The sequence below is a fragment of the Bos javanicus genome, chromosome 5 (genome assembly GCF_032452875.1).
Source record: "Bos javanicus breed banteng chromosome 5, ARS-OSU_banteng_1.0, whole genome shotgun sequence".
In the NCBI taxonomy this organism is placed as follows: Eukaryota; Metazoa; Chordata; class Mammalia; order Artiodactyla; family Bovidae; genus Bos; species Bos javanicus.
In genome coordinates, this window is record NC_083872.1 from 19,792,255 (window position 1) to 19,798,569 (window position 6,315).

Consider the following 6,315-nt stretch of genomic DNA (forward strand, 5'->3'; position numbering starts at 1 on the left):
CCAACAACCAGCATCAAAAAGAAGCACATCAGACAGCTGCCCATTCTAAGCATGTGCTTTGTATCTCCAGCATAAACAGAAGGCTTTTATGAAACCAAACATGTACCTTCTTTTCACTCTTTTGAATGACCAGAGTAGAGATTTTTCTTCCTAATCAGTACCATGGCTCCCAAAGATTGTTAGAACCAAGCTCATGAAGAATGAACGCAAAAGAATGATTATGGTCTTGAAGGGAACATGATGAGTCTTCTTTTGATCTCCTGACCACCCATCTTCACTGGGTAAAATAAACAAAGGTATTGACTCATTTCAATTTACTTAGCTGGTACTTGGAAAATAAGTATCTGAAAGAATATGTCAATGTTTTTATGTATATTCAGTTTTTGACTGCAAGTCCAGATGGCTCAGTGGTAAAGAATCTGCCTGCAATTGCAGGAGATGGTAGTCCAACCCCTGGGTCAGCAAGATCACCTGGAGAAGGAAATGGAAACCCACTCCAGCATTCTTGCCTGGCGGGCCACAGTCCAAGGGGTTGCAAAAGTCGGACGTGACTTATCAGTTAAACCACAACAACAGAAAACCTAATAACTGCATAAACCATAGGATATTACTGAACGCTGGCATCTAAAGCTGGATGCATTAGAAAGGTCTATGCTTTTGTTTTTGTTTTCCACTCAAGGTTAGAATCTGTGATTCTGCCTCCAGAATTCTGCTTGGCATTTTCACATAACTGTGTTCAAGACAGAAAGTTCTGAAAATAATGGAGCCACCAGCAGACTTCCCCTCCCATCTCAGTCAGCATGGAGGCACCAGGCCAGTCTGAGCTATAGAGAAGCAAGGAAGTGAGTTTCTGGCAAGGGAGGTCATGACCAGGGAAAGTGTCTGCTTCATTGTGTTCAGAATATTTTAAAAAATAGAGCTTTATTTTATTCTAAAAGTTAATACATAATTATTTAGAAACTTTGTGGAAAAAAAGTTTTCCCAATGCCATGGCCCAAAGTTGTTTTTCAGTGTACTATTTTAACACTGTTCTAATCGTACTGTACAGAGTGAATTTTTTCCTTTTTTTTTTTCATTTAACATGGTTATTTTAAAGCTCTATGGTTTTTGAGAAACAGGTACCATTTTGAAATAAAATATTATAGAAGCCAAAGGAAGCAAGATGGGACAGTGGAAAGAGGGCTGGCTCAGGAGTGAGGAGAACATGCTTGTGGCCGGGGCCCTGGTACTAATCCATCACTGTATTCCTGTTTCCTCGAAATAGAGAACTGTGTTTCCTTAGTTCCCGCATTTCCAAGTCTTCAAGATCATGAGAGCTGTACCTTTGAGACACCCAAGCACGCTGTCCAGATGCTGACTCAACTCAGAAGGTCAGGACCACAGAGACAAGCAGACAGGTGAACTGGAGGTTACCACCGAATGAACTGAATGCCTAATACATAATAACGTAAGATATCATACATAATATGTCCTACATGACATTAATGTAATACCAGTCCTTCTCATTTTTCAGTGGAAGTCAGAAAGCTGCATGTTAATGTGAAATTATTCACTTTTTAAACATGGGCTGATGCTGAAGGTCTGATGCTGAAGCTGAATCTGCAGAGTCATTGGAAAAGACCTTGATGCTGGGAAAGATTGAAGCCAAAAGGAGAAGGGGGCAGCAGAGAATGAGATGGTCGGATGACATCACTGACTCAGTGGACATGAATTTAGGCAAAATCCAAGGGATAGTGAAGGTCAGGGAAACCGGGCATGCTGTAGCCCATGGGGTCGCAAAGTCAGATACGACTTAGCAACTGAACAATAACAAAACATGGGCACATAATTTGCAAAACAAAATACTTTAGAAGCCAAACAAAACATGTCTATTAAATGCAGTCTGCAACTCTGGCTAAACTAGTGGCCAACTTGAGCAACACCAGGTAAAAAGATGTACAGGTATATCATAGAGGAGTGCTAAGAACAGCTGCTTATAAGACATTTTGGCTACACCGCTACTGTGTTATTAGAATCCATCTAAAATATCGACTGTTTATATTAATGGTGAATAAATATAGTCTATGATTCTATCATCTCTAGTGTTTTACATTGATGGTAACTGATAATTACTTCCCACCGCTGTTTCCAAAACACCCCGGGGTAGGAGCTGAGCTTTGATGTGCTCTTTTGAATACATGTGTGCTCTACGGGAAACATCTGAGACAGGACCCGGCTAGGCCATGTCTCCTTTCATATATGTGTTTCATGTTCATGATTTTTTGTGGTTCAAAATCAAGTCCTGCGTCTTTTGTCTCAATCATTCCGGGTAAGGACAAAATGAAAATGAAAAAGTCTTATGAAATGAAAAATGATGAAAGTCTTAGACAGGAGTTCCCTTGAGAAAGAACCGCCACCGCAAGTAGTTTGCTCTCTTCTCACACTGATGTTGCATCTTTAATCTCTCCTTTTCAGAGAGACAATGAATGATCAACGTCACCAGTCACCGCGGGCCTTCGCGCTCTGTGATTTAGACTCCCACTAGCTGAGAGCAGGGCAGAAAGAGGATCTGACAACTTTGAACTTTCTATGTGATTTTTGCCTTCGCCACAGTTGTTATTAGGGTTCTAAAAAGGCAACAGCTCCCTACAAGAACGTCGAGTTTCTAAATGATTCATCTTCTCACAGACCTTGATATTTAATCCAGGTGTAGGAATAAACAGTAGCCCTTGGGTCCTCTCCTCGGGGCTTGGAAAGGCTTCAGTGAAATTCTATAGCAAAAGGCCCCCGTGCTTCCCCTGACTTTCTTTGTTCTACTAACTTTTTATCTCTGAAAAGCAGAGGGATTTCCTTTGGGGATTAAGCTGAGGAAACAATTTAAGGTAGCGATAGTGTTTCATTAGCATCATGAGACGCAAAAATATCCTGAAGTCAATTCAACAAGCAGCTCTTTGCCCCGATCTTAGAAGGTTCCCCCTGTATATCGAGCAGAGAGGATCACAATCCCTTGCCTCAGTGAGGCTTCTCATCCTCTGATCTGGCCTCACCAATATCTTGGACAAACCGTAGTGGTTTTTTGAGTAAGGCAGAGAGGTGTCTCATCTGAATGCGATACATGCCTTTTTTTTTTTACTTTTTCATTTTAAACTTTTTACCCATTTTATTTTACTAACATGAACTCATTTTGAAACATGGCTGATTGACGTTGTTGTACAGCAGAAACTGGGCCCTCCCTGGTGGCTTAGTCGGTAAAGAGTCCGTCTGTAATGCACGAGACCTGGGTTTGATCCCTGGGTCAGGAAGATCCCTTGGAGAAGAAAACGGCAACCCACTCCAGTACTCTTGCCTGGAGAATCCCATGGACAGAGGAGCCTGGTAGGCTGTATAGTCCGTGGGCTTGCAAAAGAGTCGCACACAACTTAGTGACTAAACCACCACCACACCAGAAACTAAAACAACATTGCAAAGCAAGTTTATTCCAATAAAAAAATAAAAGGAAATGGAACATTCCAAAAAAAAGATAACGTAGAATAAAATTTTAAACACACACATGAAATGAATAGGTCCTATTCTCATCCTGATGTGCCCTGGTTTTGAGTCACTGAACAGAGATAGAAGACCAAGACAGATGATTACTTTTCTTAATGACAGACCTTAGAAGCTTCTGTTCAAAGAATGACGTGCAAGTGAAGAGTTTCCTGTTCACAGAAGGCCAGTGCGTACTCTACAGATTGCTCCTCCTCACACTTCTTATTCCAAACCCGGAGTCTGCAGAAGGATGAGGATAAAACCGTAAAAGAAAAGGATTTGTATCAAAAGCTACTAATGCTAGCCTGACATATCCATCTCCTGTCAACACAGAGCTAGATAAAAAGTACATACTTAGCTGCTATTCAAAGAGCCACTGAAAAAAACCTTGAAATAAACAGCATATATCACATTCTATTAGATTTCTCAAAATTTTACATTCTGATTGATGCCTGACATTTACTTTAAAAATGTTCAGTAGTGGTAACCTGAATGAACAGATTTTAAACTAACCATAAAATAACCGCGCTTGTATTAATTACTCTTGAAGCCCTAAAGTAATTTGTTTTTATTAATTACTTTTGAAGTAAAACAAGTTTTATTCTCTTTTGGTTAATGATTAACCTCAACATTTTTCAAAGTGCCAACTATTTTTTTCACATTTCCTTATCTAACTTTGTTATATTTTCCTTTTACTTATTATGATCACTCTTTACATTTTTAGGGAGACATTTGGTTCATACTTTCATTATTTTGGCTCAGTTTAGTTCAGTCACTCAGTCGTGTCCGACTCTTTGCGACCCCATGAATCGCAGCACACCAGGCCTCCCTGTCCATCCAACTCCTGGAGTTCACTCAAACTCACGTCCATGGCGTCGGTGATGCCATCCAGCCATCTCATCCTCTGTCATCCCTTTTTCCTCCTGCCCCCAATCCCTCCCAGCATCAGAGTCTTTTCCAATGAGTCAACTCTTTGCATGAGGTGGCCAAAGTACTGGAGTTTCAGCTTTAGCATCATTCCTTTGAAGGAAATCCCAGGGCTGATCTCCTTTAGAATGGACTGGTTGGATCTCCTTGCAGTCCAAGGGATTCTCAAGAGTCTTCTCCAACACCACAGTTCAAAAGCATCAATTCTTCGGCACTCAGCTTTCTTCACAGTCCAACTCTCACATCCATACATGACCACTGGAAAAACCATAGCCTTGACTAGACAGACCTTTGTTGGCAAAGTAATGTCTCTGCTTTTCAATATGCTATCTAGGTTGGTCATAACTTTTCTTCCAAGGAGTAAGCGTCTTTTAATTTCATGGCTGCAGTCACCATCTGCAGTGATTTTGGAGCCCCCCAAAATAAAGTCTGACACTGTTTCCACTGTTTCCCCATCTATTTCCCATGAAGTGATGGGACCAGATGCTGTGATCTTAGTTTTCTGAATGTTGAGCTTTAAGCCAACAAGAGGCTTTTTAGTTCCTCTTCACTTTCTGCCATAAGGGTGGTTTCATCTGCATATCTGAGGTTATTGATATTTCTCCCGGTAATCTTGATCCCAGCTTGTGCTTCTTCCAGCCCAGTGTTTCTCATGATGTACTCTGCATAGAAGTTGAATAAGCAGGGTGACAATATACAGCCTTGATGTACTCCTTTTCCTATTTGGAACCAGTCTGTTGTTCCATGTCCAGTTCTAACTGTTGCTTCCTGACCTGCATATAGGTTTCTCAAGAGGCAGGTCAGGTGGTCTAGTATTCCCAGCTCTTTAAGAATTTTCCACAATTTATTGTGATCCACACAGTCAAAGGCTTTGGCATAGTCAATAAAGCAGAAATAGATGTTTTTCTGGAACTCTCTTGCTTTTTCCATGATCCAGCGGATGTTGGCAATTTATCTCTGGTTCCTCTGCCTTTTCTAAAACCAGCGTGAACATCTGGAAGGTTTTATCTCATCTAATTTGACATATCGCATATCTACTTGTATTTAAAAATACTCTTCACTACATTTGGGAGTTTACTGTCTGGCCTGAATGTTATTCAGTTAAGTTTTCTTTTTCAAATTTTCTGATTAGTAAATCTGATTTTATGATTTACTCTCTGGATATATGGAATACAGAGTTGTGACTTACTTTTGTGTTACAGTATGTGGTCAATATTTGTATAAAATATACTTGGGCAAAAAAACAAACTTGGTTATATTTCAATATAATTTTCACACATATGTTAAATCTGCTGTATTAATTTTGTATCACTCTGTGTCATGTGGATTAACTAAATTCTACTTATGAACTGTTGATATTCCTTATTACATTATGTATTGTATTTCTGCCAATTTTTTCTATTCATGTACTTTATAAACTTAGAAGTTTAAGGTGATTGAGTTATTTTTCCTACAGCTTTGGGTTGTGAAATCTACCTTATTATGAGAAGAATTTCAAATCAGAGGCTTTATTTTTAATATTAATAGAAACATGCTTGAGATTGGGTCCAAAAGAAACTGCAGCTGATGGACTTTGCAAACAAGAAGTAGTTATACACACCCTTCCCACCCCCATTAACCTCTGCCTCTTGGCAAGCCATTGACCTATTTTCCTAGTAAGGCCAGGCTACCATTGTGTTATCTGGCTGAGTCACAGTTGGGGCTTATAAAGGACAACCTGGTAATTACACTGTGTTCCTAGATTCAATGTACATCCATAAATCCTCTGGTGCATGAAGTCTAAGATCTTGTGACTTGCTAAGGCAGCATACTGTATAAGCCATCAGGGAAAATGAAGCATATAGTGCATTGATGTAATTCCACTTATCTACTACAGACCTG

At 39.9% G+C, this 6,315-nt stretch overlaps 1 long non-coding RNA gene across 2 annotated transcripts; it reads left to right on the forward strand.

Moving 5' to 3' along the window:
* The first annotated feature begins 383 nt into the window (after nucleotides 1-383).
* LOC133247199 (uncharacterized) lies at nucleotides 384-1,643 on the forward strand. Of its 2 annotated transcripts, XR_009736311.1 has the most exons (3): nucleotides 384-842; nucleotides 1,265-1,397; nucleotides 1,514-1,643. It is a non-coding gene; the product is annotated as an uncharacterized LOC133247199 (long non-coding RNA). The 2 variants fall into 2 exon arrangements; XR_009736310.1 differs by having other exon boundaries at nucleotides 1,265-1,643.
* Nucleotides 1,644-6,315: the final 4,672 nt, after the last annotated feature.